General features: G+C 28.6%; 1 protein-coding gene across 1 annotated transcript in view; it reads left to right on the plus strand.

Moving 5' to 3' along the window:
• dusp14 (dual specificity phosphatase 14) overlaps positions 1 to 20,188 on the plus strand; it is a 51,530-nt gene that overhangs the window by 28,765 nt on the left and 2,577 nt on the right. The window lies entirely within an intron of this gene.

Consider the following 20,188-nt stretch of genomic DNA (forward strand, 5'->3'; position numbering starts at 1 on the left):
AACCTCAAAAAACGACAGTGTATACTATTACGTAAAAGTGAATTTATTCAATTATCACAAAAAGTAAAAATGGACAAAACCTCAAAAAACGACAGTGTATACTATGACGTAAAAGTGAATTTATTCAATTATCATAAAAAGTAAAAATGGACAAAAACCTCAAAATACGACAGTGTATACTATTACGTAAAAGTGAATTTATTTAAAAATCATAAAAATCATAAAAATCACATTACGACAGTGTATACTATTACGTAAAAGTGAATTTATTCAATTATCATAAAAAAGGCAAAATGGAGAGGACAATCAAATTACGACAGTGAATACTATTACATAAAAATGAATTTATTTAATTATCACAAAAAGTAAAAATAGACAAAACAATCCAAATACGACATTGTATACTATTAAGTAAAAGTGAATTTATTCAATTATCACAGAAACTCAAAATGGTAAAAGAAATCACATTACAACAGTGTATACTATTACATAAAAATTAATTTATTCAATTATCACAAAAAGTCAAAATAGACAAAACAATCCAAATACGACAGTGTATACTATTAAGTAAAAGTGAATTTATTCAATTATCATGAAAAGTCAAAATGGTAAAAAAAAATCACATTACGACAGTGTATACTATTACGTAAAAGTGAATTTTTTCAATCATCACAAAAAGTCAAAATAGACAAAACAATCCAAATACGACAGTGTATTCTATTAAGTAAAAGTGAATTTATTCAATTATCACAAAAAGTAAAAATGGACAAAAACATCAAAATACGACAGTGTATACTATGACGTAAAAGTGAATTTATTCAATTATCACAAAAAGTAAAAATGGACAAAAACCTCAAAAAACGACAGTGTATACTATGACGTAAAAGTGAATTTATTCAATTATCACAAAAAGTAAAAATGGACAAAAACCTCAAAAAACGACAGTGTATACTATGACGTAAAAGTGAATTTATTCAATTATCACAAAAAGTAAAAATGGACAAAAACCTCAAAAAACGACAGTGTATACTATGACGTAAAAGTGAATTTATTCAATTATCACAAAAAGTACAAATGGAGAAAAACCTCAAAAAACGACAGTGTATACTATGACGTAAAAGTGAATTTATTCAATTATCACAAAAAGTACCAATGGAGAAAACCCTCAAAAAACGACAGTGTATACTATGACGTAAAAGTGAATTTATTCAATTATCACAAAAAGTACAAATGGAGAAAAACCTCAAAAAACGACAGTGTATACTATGAAGTAAAAGTGAATTTATTCAAAAATCAAAAAAATTCAAAATGGACAAAAACCTCAAAAAACGACAGTGTATACTATGACGTAAAAGTGAATTTATTCAATTATCACAAAAAGTAAAAATGGACAAAAACCTCAAAAAACGACAGTGTATACTATGACGTAAAAGTGAATTTATTCAAAAATCACAAAAAGTAAAAATGGACAAAAACCTCAAAAAACGACAGTGTATACTATGACGTAAAAGTGAATTTATTCAATTATCACAAAAAGTAAAAATGGACAAAACCTCAAAAAACGACAGTGTATACTATGACGTAAAAGTGAATTTATTCAATTATCAGAAAAAGTACAAATGGAGAAAAACCTCAAAAAACGACAGTGTATACTATGACGTAAAAGTGAATTTATTCAATTATCACAAAAAGTACAAATGGAGAAAAACCTCAAAAAACGACAGTGTATACTATGACGTAAAAGTGAATTTATTCAATTATCACAAAAGGTACAAATGGAGAAAAACCTCAAAGAACGACAGTGTATACTATGACGTAAAAGTGAATTTATTCAATTATCACAAAAAGTAAAAATGGACAAAAACCTCAAAAAACGACAGTGTATACTATGACGTAAAAGTGAATTTATTCAATTATCACAAAAAGTAAAAATGGACAAAAACCTCAAAAATTGACAGTGTATACTATGACGTAAAAGTGAATTTATTCAATTGTCACAAAAAGTAAAAATGGACAAAAACCTCAAAAAACGACAGTGTATACACATTATGTCTATGACGTAAGAGTGAATTTATTCAATTATCACAAAAAGTAAAAATGGACAAAAACCTCAAAAAACGACAGTGTATACTATGACGTAAAAGTGAATTTATTCAATTATCACAAAAAGTACAAATGGAGAAAAACCTCAAAAAACGACAGTGTATACTATTACGTAAAAGTGAATTTATTCAGTTATCATAAAAAGTAAAAATGGACAAAAACCTCAAAATACGACAGTGTATACTATTACGTAAAAGTGAATTTATTTAAAAATCATAAAAATCATAAAAATCACATTACGACAGTGTATACTATTACGTAAAAGTGAATTTATTCAATTATCATAAAAAAGGCAAAATGGAGAGGACAATCAAATTACGACAGTGAATACTATTACATAAAAAGGAATTTATTTAATTATCACAAAAAGTAAAAATAGACAAAACAATCCAAATACGACATTGTATACTATTAAGTAAAAGTGAATTTATTCAATTATCACAGAAACTCAAAATGGTAAAAGAAATCACATTACAACAGTGTATACTATTACATAAAAATTAATTTATTCAATTATCACAAAAAGTCAAAATAGACAAAACAATCCAAATACGACAGTGTATACTATTAAGTAAAAGTGAATTTATTCAATTATCATGAAAAGTCAAAATGGTAAAAAAAAATCACATTACGACAGTGTATACTATTACGTAAAAGTGAATATTTTCAATAAACACAAAAAGTAAAAATGGACAAAAACCTCAAAAAACAACAGTGTATACTATGACGTAAAAGTGAATTTATTTAAAAATCATAAAAATTCAAAATGGACAAAAAACCTCAAAAAACGACAGTGTATACTATTACGTAAAAGTGAATTTATTCAATTATCACAAAAAGTAAAAATGGACAAAACCTCAAAAAACGACAGTGTATACTATGACGTAAAAGTGAATTTATTCAATTATCATAAAAAGTAAAAATGGACAAAAACCTCAAAATACGACAGTGTATACTATTACGTAAAAGTGAATTTATTTAAAAATCATAAAAATCATAAAAATCACATTACGACAGTGTATACTATTACGTAAAAGTGAATTTATTCAATTATCATAAAAAAGGCAAAATGGAGAGGACAATCAAATTACGACAGTGAATACTATTACATAAAAATGAATTTATTTAATTATCACAAAAAGTAAAAATAGACAAAACAATCCAAATACGACATTGTATACTATTAAGTAAAAGTGAATTTATTCAATTATCACAGAAACTCAAAATGGTAAAAGAAATCACATTACAACAGTGTATACTATTACATAAAAATTAATTTATTCAATTATCACAAAAAGTCAAAATAGACAAAACAATCCAAATACGACAGTGTATACTATTAAGTAAAAGTGAATTTATTCAATTATCATGAAAAGTCAAAATGGTAAAAAAAAATCACATTACGACAGTGTATACTATTACGTAAAAGTGAATTTTTTCAATCATCACAAAAAGTCAAAATAGACAAAACAATCCAAATACGACAGTGTATACTATTAAGTAAAAGTGAATTTATTCAATTATCATAAAGTCAAAATGGACCAAAAAAAATTTCGACAGTGTATACTAATACATAAAAATGAATTTATTCAATTATCACGAAGAGTCAAAATGTACAAAACAATCCAAATACGACAGTGTATACTATTACGTACAAGTGAATTTAATCAATTATCACGAAGAGTCAAAATGGACAAAACAAGAAAATTATGACAGTGTATACTATTACGTAAAAGTGAATTTATTCAATTATCATAAAGTCAAAATGGTAAAAAAAATAACATTACGACAGTGTATACTATTACGTAAAAGTGAATTTATTCAATTATCACAGAAACTCAAAATTTTAAAATAAGTCAGGCCATCCTTAAAAATATTTTGGTTTGCAGTAACAGTAAAAAAAAATTAAAAAAGGGTCGGTAGGTAGGTCTATATATTTTTTTTTTCAAATTTTAATACAAAAAAAAAATGTACATTTTTGGTGATGGTGATTACGTAGGTATGAATTTAAACAAATTGGCATATCGTGACATCACTGACTGGGTCTTCAAGCTGTGCCTTCGGGCGTGTAGGCTAATTGCAGGCTATATAGACAACAAACAAATTGAAATATTTGTCAAAAACATGTTTATTGCATAAATTTCAGGTGCATTCTTTAAGAAAAGGGTCCAACCACCAGCTAGCTGTCATTGACTCAAAGCTGTCAACCCTCCCCTTTTTTCCGGGTTTCTCACGTATTTTAGCTCTTTTCCCGCTGTCTTCACGTTTTAGTATTTTCCTGTGATATGTTTCTTATTTTTATGCTCGATTGTGTTAACTCAGAACACGCAACTATCTGTGTCTCTGAAGTGGCTTGCACTTCTTGCCAGACCAACGCATCTGGTGATATAGACTAGTGCATTTGAATATTAAAAAGCAAAAAGTTGTTTTTATGAATTCAATTAATTAAGTAGCTATAACCAGCTATTCAATCAAGAGCAGTGAGTCCTTATCTTTTGTTTGACAGACAGCAGTAAAGGCTACTGCCCCTTTAAGACCTAATACAGAGATATGCATCGTCTTTCTCAACTGTATAAAGTTCTCTTAAGGGATATAGACTGTCTGATGGATACTCATCAAGATCGACATGTTGACATACTTTTTGTGTGAGTTTATCCGTTCAAACGCAAGACTTGAAAGAACTCAATATTTGCGCGCTGTGAGACGTGCGCGCGCTGCGCAAAGAGACAGATCTTCTCTCACTGCAGAGTTCTCATTCGCGTCTTCTGGCGAATATACTGAGTGATGATGGCGAAAATGACTGGTCATACGGCAGCACTCGCATGCATTGAACACAGTTTACAAATATAGACCGTTTTGCCCATGTTTTCTTTTATTATCGCTGTTGTAGTGCACGTGTATCCATCGACAGAACCATACATAAAGCATTATTTTTCAAGTTACAACCAGTGCCGCCGCTCCCACCACGCGCTGGGGTTGAGCAGAACACACGCTACCCATAGCAACGCGTTATGACAACGACATTTCAGACTGACAGAGACAAGATAAACGGCTTTTCCGCCATTTGTTACTGTTTTGTACACGTTGTTATATTAATTATAATTCAAAATCTGTTTTATTCGCCACAATATAGTAATGATAAATGTTGAGAGCGGCACTTTTGATTCATTTTCAAAAAGGGCAGGGGCTCAAACTAAGCCCTCCCTTCTGCAGTGCACTTGCCCGGTGTGTGTAACGTGTCCATGGTCCTGACTCCTGTCACACGGCGAAATCTCCGACAGGGCTTTAACAGTCTAACGTTACAGTGAATGAGAGTATGAGCCGAGCCGAGCCGAAACGAACGCACGTGCAGGCCATAGTGTGACATCCGTTAACCATAGTGTAAACATAGATGACGTCACGGGTTTTTCTATAAACGAAAGAACGTAGCCTTCGTTTGTATGGCCCAGGCAATTTATACATTTATAATACTTACTAAAATATAATTCATATTATTTTATTACTGTTTTATTAGTTGTTTGAAAAGTAAAAAAAGAAATTGGTCGGTCTTAAAGCCAATTTACAACCGGCAAGTCGGTCGGACTAAAAGGAAAAAAAAATAAAAAATTGAGTCGGCCCTAAATTGACAGGGTCGGTCGGGTTACGGCAAACAAGAATATTTTTAAGGATGGCCTCACATTACGACAGTGTATACTATTACGTAAAAGTGAATTTATTCAATTATCACGAAGAGTCAAAATGAAGAAAACAATCAATTATCATGTGATAATTGGTGACTTTTCATGATAATTGAATAAATTCACTTTTACGTAATAGTATACACTGTCGTAATGTGATTTTTTTTACCATATTGACTTTTAATTATAATTGAATAAATTCACTTTTACTTAATAGTATACACTGTCGTATTTGGATTGTTTTGTCCATTTTGACTTTTCGTGATAATTAAATAAATTCACTTTTATGTAATAGCATACACTGTCGTAATTTTCTTTTTTTGGTCGATTTTGACTTTTTGTGATAATTGAATAAATTCATTTTTATGTAATAGTATACACTGTCGTAATTTTCTTTTTTTTGGTTCATTTTGACTTTCATGATAATTGAATAAATTCACTTTTACATAATAGTATACACTGTCGTAATTTGATTGTTTTCTCCATTTTGACTCTTCGTGATAATTGAATAATTCACTTTTACGTATTTGTATACACTGTCGTAATGTGATTTTTTTTTACCATTTTGACTTTTCATGATAATTGAATAAATTAACTTTTGCGTAATATTATACACTGTAGTAATTTGATTGTCCTCTCCATTTTAACTTTTTGTGATAATTTAATAAATTCACATTTATGTAATAGTATACACTATCGTAATATGATTTTTTTTTACCATTTTGACTTTTCATGATGATTGAATACATTCACTTTTACGTAGTAGTATACACTGTCGTAATGTTTTTTTTACCATTATGACTTTATGACAATTGAGCAAATTCACTTTTACGTATTAGTATTCACTGTCGTAATGTGATTTTTTTTTTACCATTTTGACTTTTTATGATAATTGAATTAATTCACTTTTACGTAATAGTATACACTGTCGTAATTTTCTTGTTTTGTCCATTTTGACTTCGTGATAATTGAATGAATTCAGTTTTACGTAATAGTATACACTGTCGTAATGTTTGTTTTTTTACCATTTTGACTTTTTATGATAATTGAATAAATTCACTTTTTCGTAATAGTATACACTGTCGTAATTTGATTTTTTTTGTTACCATTTTGACTTTTATGATAATTGAATAAATTCACTTTTACGTAATAGTATACACTGTCGTAATCTTCTTGTTTTGTCCATTTTGACTTTTCGTAATGATTGAATAAATTCACTTTTACTTAATAGTATACACTGTCGTATTTGGATTGTTTTGTCCATTTTGACTTTTCGTGATAATTGAATAAATTCATTTTTATGTAATAGTATACACTGTCGTATTTAGATTTTTTTTGTTCATTTGGACTTTTTGTGATAATTGAATAAATTCATTTTTATGTAATAGTATACACTGTCGTAATTTGATTGTTCTCTCCATTTTTATTTTTTTTGATAATTGAATAAATTTACTTTTACGTAATAGTATACACTGTTGAAAATTCCTTGTTTTGTCCATTTTGACTTTTTGTGATAATTGAATAAATTCATTTTTATGTAATAGTATACACTATCGTAATTTTCTTTTTTTTGGTCCATTTTGACTTTCATGATAATTGAATACATTCACTTTTACATAATAGTATACACTGTCGTAATTTGATTGTTTTCTCCATTTTGACTTTTTGTGATAATTGAATAAATTCACTTTTACGTAATAGTATACACTGTCGTAATTTTCTTTTTTTTGGTCCATTTTGACTTTCATGATAATTGAATAAATTCACTTTTACATAATAGTATACACTGTCGTAATTTGATTGTTTTCTCCATTTTGACTCTTCGTGATAATTGAATAAATTCACTTTTACGTAATAGTATACACTGTCGTATTTAGATTGTTTTGTCCATTTTGACTTTTTGTGATAATTGAATAAATTCATTTTTACGTGATAGTATACACTGTCGTAATGTGATTTTTTTTTTATAATTTTGACTTTTCATGATAATTGAATAAATTTACTTTTACGTAATAGTATACACTGACGTAATGTTATTTTTTTTTCCATTTTGACTTTATGATAATTGAGTAAAATCACTTTTATGTAATAGTATTCACTGTCGTAATGTGATTGTTTTTTTTTACCATTTTGAATTTTCATGATAATTGAATAAATTCACTTTTACGTAATAGTATACACTGTCGTAATTTGATTGTTCTCTCCATTTTGACTTTTTGTGATAATTGAATAAATTCACTTTTACGTAATAGTATACACTGTCATAATTTTTTTTTTACCATTTTGACTTTATGATAATTGAATAAATTCACTTTTACGTAATAGTATACACTGTCGTAATGTGATTTTTTTTTTTACCATTTTGACTTTTATGATAATTGAATAAATTCACTTTTTTATAATAGGATACACTGTCGTAATTTTCTTGTTTTGTCCATTTTGACCTTTCGTGATAATTGAATAAATTCACTTTTACTTAATAGTATACACTGTCGTAATTTTCTTGTTTTGTCCATTTTGACTTTTTGTGATAATTGAATAAATTCACTTTTACGTAATAGTATACACTGTCATAATTTTTTTTTTACCATTTTGACTTTATGATAATTGAATAAATTCACTTTTACGTAATAGTATACACTGTCGTAATGTGATTTTTTTTTTTACCATTTTGACTTTTATGATAATTGAATAAATTCACTTTTTTATAATAGGATACACTGTCGTAATTTTCTTGTTTTGTCCATTTTGACCTTTCGTGATAATTGAATAAATTCACTTTTACTTAATAGTATACACTGTCGTATTTGGATTGTTTTGTCCATTTTGACTTTTCGTGATAATTGAAAAAATTCATTTTTATGTAATAGTATACACTGTCGTAATTTTCTTTTTTTGGTCGATTTTGACTTTCATGATAATTGAATAAATTCATTTTTATTTAATATTATACACTGTTGAAAATTCCTTGTTTTGTCCATTTTGACGTTTTGTGATAATTGAATAAATTCATTTTTATGTAATAGTATACACTGTCGTATTTAGATTTTTTTTGTTCATTTGGACTTTTTGTGATAATTGAATAAATTCATTTTTATGTAATAATATACACTGTCGTAATTTGATTGTTCTCTCCATTTTGATTTTTTTGTGATAATTGAATAAATTTACTTTTACGTAATAGTATACACTGTTGAAAATTCCTTGTTTTGTCCATTTTGACTTTTTGTGATAATTGAATAAATTCATTTTTAAGTAATAGTATACACTGTCGTAATTTTCTTTTTTTTTTTGGTCCATTTTGACTTTCATGATAATTGAATAAATTCACTTTTACATAATAGCATAGACTGTCGTAATTTGATTGTTTTCTCCATTTTGACTCTTCGTGATAATTGAATAAATTCATTTTTATGTAATAGTATACACTGTCGTAATTTGATTGTTCTATCCATTTTGATTTTTTTGTGATAATTGAATAAATGTACTTTTATGTAATAGTATACACTGTCGTAATTTTCTTGTTTTGTCCATTTTGACTTTCATGATAACTGAGTAAATTCACTTTTACATAATAGTATACACTGTCGTAATTTTCTTGTTTTGTCCATTTTGGCTTTTCATGATAATTGAAAAAATTCACTTTTACATAATAGTATACACTGTCGTAATGTCTTTTTTTACCATTTTGACTTCATGATAATTGAATAAATTCACTTTTACGTAATAGTATACACTGTCGTAATTTTTTTGTTTTGTCCATTTTGACTTTTTGTGATAATTGAATAAATTCATTTTTATGTAATAGTATACACTGTCATAATGTGATTTTTTTAAACCATTTATACTTTTCATGATAATTAAATACATTCACTTCTACATAATAGCATACACTGTCGTAATTTTCTTTTTTTTGGTCCATTTTGACTTTCATGATAATTCAATAAATTCATTTTTATGTAATAGTATACACTGTCGTAATGTGAATTTTTTTTTTACCATTTTGACTTTTCATGATAATTGAATAAATTCACTTTTACGTAATAGTATACACTGTCGTAATTTTCTTGTTTTGTCCATTTTGACTTCGTGATAATTGAATAAATCACTATTACGTAAACACTGTCGTATTTGGATTGTTTTGACCTTTTGGACTTTTTGTGATAATTGAATAAATTCACTATTACGTAATAGTATACACTATCGTAATGTTTTTTTTTTACCATTTTGACTTTATGACAATTGAGCAAATTCGCTTTTACGTAATAGTATACACTGTCGTAATGTGATTTTTAATTTTTTACCATTTTGACTTTTCATGAAAATTAAATACATTCACTTTTACGTAATAGTATACACTGTCGTAATTTGATTGTTTTCTCCATTTTGACTTTTTGTGATAATTGAATAAATTCACTTTTATGTAATAGTATGCACTGTTGAAAATTCCTTGTTTTGTCCATTTTGACTTTTTGTGATAATTGAATAAATTCATTTTTATGTAATAGTATACACTAGGGGTGTCAACAATAATCGATTCGGCGATGCATCGCGATGCGGGGCATGAACGATTCAGCATCGATGCGGCAAAGTGCCATAATCGATTATGTGCAATTCCCCTTTATTCCACAAGGTGGCAATGTCTGATACCCAATGATGAAGTGACGTTTCACTCATAGTTACCTCTGACAGAAAACGAAACAATAATTATAATCTGCAAAACTTGAAATGGGTTAGTGATTTACTTCAGAGAGCAAGTACTAAACACAATCATATGTTAGTGTCACTGTCTCTTGATGATGGATGTGGTCAAGAAGCTGTCAGTGATCAAAATATTGATTTTGAAGACATTGAAAATGAGTTTGGAGAATATGCTGGAGATCGCGAATATGAGGCAGATGCTGAATCTACTGGTAAACTCTGACGAGGTCATATGATGATGGTATTAAACATCTGGTCAAACTGAATGCTTCCAAGCTCCAAAAGGTAACGAAATAGGTTTTATTTTATTCTTCTGTAGCTGTTACTCTAAAATCAGGAGTTTTATATATTATCACGACAGGTAGAGGTCTATCCATGTTAAATATAGATCCGGGTCGCTAACGACCTGAATATGTAAGAATGTTTGGTGAAACTGTCATGCATTTAAGGGTTAATTGCATTTTATTTAATTTTATTTAATTACATTTTATTTTATTTAATAACTTTTATGTCAAAGATACAGGAGACACATAGCAGCCAATACAACCTGTTGTTTAATATCTGCTTGTATTGCCTCATGACTGATGAAAAATTTGCTTTGTGTGCAGTAGAATTTTGATGCATCACAATGCATCGTAGAATCGCATTGAATCGAATCGTTACCTGGTGAATCGTAATCGAATCGAATCGTGAAGGCAGTGCCAATGCACACCCCTAGTATACACTGTCGTAATTTTCTTGTTTTGTCTATTTTGACTTTTCGTGAAAATTGAATAAATTCACTTTTACGTAATATTATACACTGTCGTATTTAGATTGTTTTTTACCATTTTGACTTTTCATGGTAATTGAATAAATTCACTTTTATATAATAGTATACACTATCGTAATATGATTTTTTTTACCATTTTGACTTTTCATGATAATTGAATACATTCACTTTTACGTAATAGTATACACTGTCGTAATTTGATTGTTTTCTCCATTTTGACTCTTCGTGATAATTGAATAAATTCACTTTTATGTAATAGTATACACTGTCGTAATGTGATTTTTTTTAACCATTTTGACTTTATGATAATTGAATAAATTCACTTTTACGTAATAGTATACACTGTCGTAATGTGATTTTTTTTTACCATTTTGACTTTATGATCATTGAATAAATTCACTTTTATGTAATAGTATACACTGTCGTAATGTGATTTGTTTTTACCATTTTGACTTTATGATAATTGAATAAATTCACTTTTACGTAATAGTATACACTGTCGTAATTTGATTGTTCTCTCCATTTTGACTTTTTGTGATAATTGAATAAATTCACTTTTACGTAATAGTATACACTGTCATAATGTTTTTTTTTACCATTTTGACTTTTCATAATAATTGAATAAATTCACTTTTACGTAATAGTATACACTGTCGTAATTTTCTTGTTTTGTCCATTTTGACTTTTCGTGATAATTGATTAAATTCACTTTTACTTAATAGTATACACTGTCGTAATTTGATTGTTTTCTCCATTTTGACTTTTTGTGATTATTGAATAAATTCATTTTTATGTAATAATATACACTGTCGTAATTTTCTTTTTTTGGTCCATTTTGACTTTCATGAAAATTGAATAAATAAATTTTTATGTAATAGTATACACTGTTGTTATGTGATTTATTTTACTATTTTGAGTTTCATTGATAATTGAATAAATTCACTTTTACGTAATAGTATACATTATCGTAATATGAATTTTTTTTTTTACCATTGTGACTTTTCATGATAATTGAATAAATTCACTTTTACGTAATAGTATACACTGTCATAATTTGATTGTTTTCTCCATTTTGACTCTTCGTGATAATTGAATAAATTCACTTTTACCTAATAGTATACACTGTCGTAATTTTCTTGTTTTGTTCATTTTGACTTTTCGTGATAATTGAATAAATTCACTTTTACGTAATAGTATACATTTTCGTATTTCGATTGTTTTGACCTTTTGGACTTTTTGTGATAATTGAATAAATTCACTTTTACGTAATAGTATACACTGTCGTATTTGGATTGTTTTGACCTTTTGGACTTTTTGTGATAATTGAATAAATTCACTTTTACCTAATAGTATACACTGTTGAAAATTCCTTGTTTTGTCCATTTTGACTTTTTGTGATAATTGAATAAATTCATTTTTATGTAATAGTATACACTGTCGTAATTTGATTTTTCTCTCCATTTTGATTTTTTTTGTGATTAATTGAATAAATTTACTTTTACGTAATAGTATACACTGTTGAAAATTCCTTCTGTTGAAAATTTTCTTTTTTTTGGTCCATTTCTACTTTCATGATAATTGAATAAATTCACTTTTACACAATAAAATACACTGTCGTAATTTGATTGTTTTCTCCATTTTGACTCTTCGTGATAATTGAATAAATTCACTTTTACGTAATAGTATACACTTTCGTAATTTGATTTGTTTTCACCATTTTGACTCTTCGTGATAATTGAATAAATTCACTTTTACGTAATAGTATACACTGTCACAATGTGATTTTTTTTAACCATTTTCACTTTTCGTGATAATTGAATAAATTCACTTTTACGTAATAGTATACACTGTCGTAATGTTATTTTTTTACCATTTTGACTTTATGATAATTGAATAAATTAACTTTTACGTAATAGTATACACTGTCATAATTTGATTTGTTCTCTCCATTTTGACTTTTTGTGATAATTGAATAAATTCACTTTTGCGTAATAGTATACACTGTCATAATGTGTTTTTTTTTACCATTTTGACTTTTCATGATAATTGAATAAATTCACTTTTTTATAATAGTATACACTGTCCTAATTTTGTTGTTTTGTCCATTTTGACTTTTCATGATAATTGAATAAATTCACTTTTACTTAATAGTATACACTGTCGTATTTGGATTGTTTTGTCCATTTTGACTTTTCGTGATAGTTGAATAAATTCATTTTTATGTAATAGTATACACTGTCGTAATGTGATTTTTTTTTTACCATTTTGAATTTTCATGATAATTGAATAAATTCACTTTTACGTAATAGTATACACTGTCGTAATTTTTTTGTTTTGTCCATTTTGACTTTTCGTGAACATTGAACAAATTCACTTTTACGTAATATTATACACTGTCGTAATGTTATTTTTTTTTACCATTTTGACTTTTCATAATAATCGAATAAATTCACTTTTACGTAATAGTATACACTGTCGTAATTTTCTTGTTTTGTCCATTTTGACTTTTTGTGATAATTGAATAAATTCATTTTTATGTAATAGTATACACTGTCGTAATTTTCTTTTTTTGGTCCATTTCTACTTTCATGATAATTGAATAAATTAACTTTTACGTAATAGTATACACTGTCCTAATATTCTTGTTTTGTCCATTTTGACTTTTCGTGAAAATTTAATAAATTCACTTTTACGTAATATTATACACTGTAGTAATTTGATTGTTCTCTCCATTTTGACTTTTTGTGATAATTGAATAAATTCACTTTTATGTAATAGTATACACTATCGTAATATGATTTTTTTTTACCATTTTGACTTTTCATGATAATTGAATACATTCACTTTTACGTAGTAGTATACACTGTCGTAATTTGATTGTTCTCTCCATTTTGACTTTTTGTGATAATTGAATAAATTCACTTTTACGTAATAGTATACACTGTCGTAATGTTTTTTTTTACCATTTTGACTTTTTGACAATTAAGCAAATTCACTTTTACGTAATAGTATTTACTGTCGTAATGTGATTTTTTTTTACCATTTTGATTTTTTATGATAATTGAATAAATTCACTTTTACGTAATAGTATACACTGTCGTAATTTGATTGTTCTCTCCATTTTGACTTTTTGTGATAATTGAATAAATTCACTTTTACGTAATAGTATACACTGTCATAATGTGTTTTTTTACCATTTTGACTTTTCATGATAATTGAATAAATTCACTTTTACATAATAGTATACACTGTCGTAATTTTCATTTTTTTGGTCGATTTTGACTTTCATGATAATTGAATAAATTCATTTTTATGTAATATTATACACTGTTGAAAATTCCTTGTTTTGTCCATTTTGACGTTTTGTGATAATTGAATAAATTCATTTTTATGTAATAGTATACACTGTCGTATTTAGATTTTTTTTGTTCATTTGGACTTTTTGTGATAATTGAATAAATTCATTTTTATGTAATAGTATACACTGTCATAATTTGATTGTTCACTCCATTTTGATTTTTTGTGTGATAATTGAATAAATTTACTTTTACGTAATAGTATACACTGTTGAAAATTCCTTGTTTTGTCCATTTTGACTTTTTGTGATAATTGAATATATTCATTTTTACGTAATAGTATATAATGTGATTTTTTTTTAATAATTTTGACTTTTCATGATAATTGAGTAAGTTCACTTTTACGTAATAGTATTCACTGTCGTAATGTGATTTTATTTTTTTACCATTTTGAATTTTCATGATAAATGAATAAATTCACTTTTACGTAATAGTATACACTGTAATAATGTGATTTTTTTTTTTTTTACCATTTTTACTTTTCATGATAATTAAATACATTCACTTCTACATAATAGTATACACTGTCGTATTTAGATTTTTATTGTCCATTTTGACTTTTTGTGATAATTGAATAAATTCATTTTTATGTAATAGTATACACTGTCGTAATTTTCTTTTTTTTGGTCCATTTTGACTTTCATGATAATTCAATAAATTCATTTTTATGTAATAGTATACACTGTCGTAATGTGATTTTTTTTTTTACCATTTTGACTTTTCATGATAATTGAATAAATTCACTTTTACGTAATAGTATACACTGTTGTAATTTGATTGTTTTCTCCATTTTGACTCTTCGTGATAATTGAATAAATTCACTTTTACCTAATAGTATACACTGTCGTAATTTTCTTGTTTTGTCCATTTTGACTTTTCGTGATAATTGAATAAATTCACTTTTACGTAATAGTATACACTTTCATATTTGGATTGTTTTGACCTTTTGGACTTTTTGTGATAATTGAATAAATTCACTTTTACGTAATAGTATACACTGTCGTAATTTGATTGTTTTCTCCATTTTGACTCTTCGTGATACATTAATTTCTTGGTTTGTCCATTTTGACTTTTCGTGATCATTGAATAAATTCACTTTTATGTAATAGTATACACTGTCGTAATTTTCTTGTTTTGCTCATTTTGACTTTTTGTGATAATTGAATAAATTCATCTTTATATAATAGCATACACTGTCATATTTAGATTTTTTTGTCCATTTTGTGATAATTGAATTAATTCAGTTTATGGAATAGTATACACTGTCGCATTTAGATTTTTTTTGTCCATTTTGACTTTTTGCGATAATTGAATAAATTCATTTTTATGTAATAGTATACACTGTTGTGATTTCCTTGTTTTGTCCATTTTGACTTTTTGTGGTAATTGTATACTTTTACATAAAATTGAAATAATTCAGTTTCGTAATGATTTACTTTACCATTTTGACTTGTTGTGATAATTGAATAAATTCTTTTTTATGTAATAGTATACACTTTCATATTTACATTTGTTTGTCCATTTCGTGATAATTGAATACATTCATTTTTATGTAATGGTATACACTATCGTAATGTGATTAATGTTACCATTTAACGTTCTGAACTGCATGGTTCAGAAAGCAGAAAAATGGTGAGAACACAACAATAGGTTGTGGTTGTATCCATCTGAAGAATAGAAAACACTTCAATCACTGCTTCTTCACTTAGTTTGCCCTAGGAAGGCCAAAAAAAGCAGTTTAGATTCGAGGTGGAAAAATTGTCTCTCTGACATGGTGACAACTCACTAATAATGCAACTCCACACAGCCTTGCAAAAACCCATTTTTTTGCGTATGTCTTGGGAATTATTTAAATAAGAAATGGAGTTCAGAAACAGTGTTTACTGATATAGAGAATAACTCACTTTGCAGTGACTTTGTGCTTTGTAATGTTGCAGATCTTTTTGGAGCCACATTACACACACAGTTGAAAGTTGAAATTGTTAAAATGCACAATGGTAAAATATGCACCAATGACATTCATTCACAAGATAAGAAACAAATGACACATTTGATGCCATATTAGATTCGAAAGCTACAATTTACCCAAGCACACTTAGTCACAATGACACTGACTGCCCTTTTGTTTTAACAAGCCCACAAGCTGTGAGGAAGAGTTTGTGTGGCAGCCAAACTCACTGATTTCAGTGTGAGAAATGAGTGACAGCTAGAGACAGAGACTGTGTGCCCCGTTTGAAAGGATGGTAGAGACTGTAGATGTTATTGCGATCAGATTCCCATGAGAATGGCAGGCGGGTGTTTTTTCATTGATGTAGAGGAAGGCTTAGGGAGACAGCCAGCACAAACTGGGGCAGATGGGTTTTATTAATGCTAACACAGTAGCAGACAACTGGGCACAAGAACATTGCCATAGATTGCTGGACCTTTTGCAACTCTGTGCATTTTAGGAATACTATAGTATAGAGCTTTCATTTTAATGTGTTAATTTAATGTGATTATTTACTTAATAATCACATTAATAAACATTTTTAATGATTAATAAACATTTATTTATTATAATTATTAGATAATAAACATAATAAAAAACAATTATATTAATAAATCATTTGAATGTATAAATAAGTTAGTCAAAATATATATTAATAAATTGTCAATTTAATTAAACGCAAATAAACTAAATTAAGGCACAATATGTACGATTTTTGGATTAAAATATCCAAAAACATCCACTACAGCAATGTTATATATTTTGTTGACTTGTGTACTTGCATTATCCCAAATGTTTCCAACGATGTTTAAATCCAGAGAAATAAGCGATTTTAACCAGGATACGGATCATGTCAGTGATCAATGACATCATACCCGCGTTACCCTTGATTTCCTTGAGTTTTATTTTGTAGAAACCTTGGAAACACCAAAGACACAATTTGCCGAGCGAATGCACAGAGTTGCATTATAACATAAGTTTTAACACGCAAATGTATCTAAAATGATAAAACAGCGGTGCATTACCTCACATACACATGAGCGGAAGAAGCAGTTTTGTTTTGTATAAGTGACCTCAAGCGCCGAAAAATTACATATTGTGGCTTTAAATAAAATGTAAGCTATAGCTGGTAGAACGTACAGCAGAAGTGCAAGTGTAAATTGTAGCTCTACAAATGGTGGGGAACTACCACACAACAGGTTGCACTGACATCAGATATAATTCTTATTTAACGTGATTGGTTTGATATTTGTGGTGTACTGGTAAGGGCCAGAGCCCACTGCCTACTATGGGCCCTCAGGTATGATGTGCAGCACACAAGCCATAAGTAAACCCGTCTGTCCTTCAATAAAACAACCAGATGTCTGAAAGGTAGGCTGCAAAAACAGATGCTCTACCCTCAGTAGTTTTTCATGCGTGCCAGCGACTCGACCACAAGAAATTGGAGGATGCAGATTAAAGCACACTTGAAACCCACAGGGGCTTCTGAGGGCCAAAACTGTCGACCGAATGATCTTGTTACCTGAGAACATTGAGCTATTGGGTCCAGAACACAACCTTCAGCTGTGTGCTGCCTCACATTTTTAGAGTTTTATCAGCCTTGAAACTCAGATCACAATGAAATGTTTGTTGGTTAAACCCCCTAGGCATGCATGCTATGCTAGAACTTTTGGAAGTAGTGCACTTTGAAGTAATTGTATATATTGTTAGTGTGTGATACGGACACCGATTTTAAGCAGGATGTAAAAATGCATCAATCTGATCGAAAATTCAGTGCATCAATCATAATCATACGATTAAAACGATTTGTATTCATTAATGGACCATTCTTCAGTTAGAGACACATTTGAAAGAAAATCCTGAAAAATGAAATATTTTTTGTCTATGTTAAAACATTTATTGCATATCCCTGAATAAAGATCTGCTCGTGGCCTTAGAGCAACATTTAATATGTGTAATTTGATGGGAATTGGATTGGAAAAGTTGGATAACCTTGGACTTGCAATTGCAACACAGGTTAGCTAGCAGGTAATTAACTTTAGCTTTATAAAAAAATTAATAAATTGATTTTTTTATATATATAATTCATCTTAGATGAGTCATGTTTGATGCTGTTGTAAAATACTCTATAAACACACACCTGTCACTTACAATAGTATTACTTTGCCAAGCAGACTTTTCACTGCATCTGATTCTTGGCAACCTTTCTGTTATTTGTTATCTATAAATTATTACATTTTTGTTGCTGCATGTTTATTTTATGAAACCTTGCCAGGTATATTCAACACGGTAACCTTTTTATATAGGCAGCAGCAAGGCCGTGAAGCTGCAGTGATTCTCCGCTCCGCTTCGTGCCTAACAATGCCCTTCAGCTTTTATTAAATCACTGTAAACCACAACTTCTTGGGGCTTATTCATTTATTAGATGATAATTTATTCAAATTGAGCCAAAGTGTTTAATAATGTATGGATTTTTTAGTAAAGAATTGTTCAGGCGAATCATTGTCAGAGCAAATGTTACAACTCTATTTTTAACTGAACTTTTCAAAAGCTGTTTTTCCTCCAGAATACCGAGGCACTGGGCTGCCCTCTTGTTCCGTGCGATTCATCAAGCTTACTGTCAAAGAGTGTATTCGCTTATAACAGGTTTCAAGTCTTGTTCTTGGTTTGATTAATAAGGGTCCTCCAGGCTCCAGTAAACACTGGCTCCGTATGGCCCCCACACTCTCATGCACAGCTCAAGGGACGTGAGTCAGACAGAGGGGCACATCTGCTGGGTACATACAGTAATTAAGTCCATTAAACCAGCATTCAGCCATGCTAATGTTGTTTTACCATCAGCGAGGAAGCTTCAGTCATCGACGCTTATAAAGCACCTTTCTGGACTGTCCTCAATTTAAAATGGACATACAGTACTTGTTGTTTCCATGGGTTCTCATTCATAAAGCTGTGTGTACAATGATCCTAAATGTTCATCAATTTCTGAAATATTCCTATACAAATTAAATATAATACGTCCATATGAATAATCCCCCCGCCCCCCTAAATTTTTCCCCATTTTATAAATCACAGGTCATCTTAACCCTAAAATGGGCCATGTATCCTGGGGGATACAAACATTTGAGAGGCTGTGGGTATTGAAGAGAATTGAGAGATGGAAAACGTTCCCCCAAAAAAAAAAAAAATATATATATATGTATATATATATATATATATATATATATATATATATATATATATATATATATATATATATATATATATATATATATATATATTTAACATTTACTTGATAGAAAATCATTAAAGATTTCTAAGCAAAAAAGACTACTTGATCAAAAAAACATCACCGAACTATCAATCAGAGGACAGAAGGCATGAAGTGTGTACAACAGGGTTTTCAGCAAAGTTTTGGTCATATTGCTATGATAATTTATGGGCTGTATCATATTTATTAAATATGATACAGTAGGCTATAATATATTCATGAATAGGCATTTTGTATTCCTTCACATTGGCCACATATCCTAGCGGGTACAAACATTAAAATCCCAACAAAAAACTTGAAATTGTATTATTTGTGTCCTAAGAA

This window comes from Pseudorasbora parva, chromosome 8, assembly GCF_024679245.1.
Source record: "Pseudorasbora parva isolate DD20220531a chromosome 8, ASM2467924v1, whole genome shotgun sequence".
Lineage (NCBI taxonomy): Eukaryota > Metazoa > Chordata > Actinopteri > Cypriniformes > Gobionidae > Pseudorasbora > Pseudorasbora parva.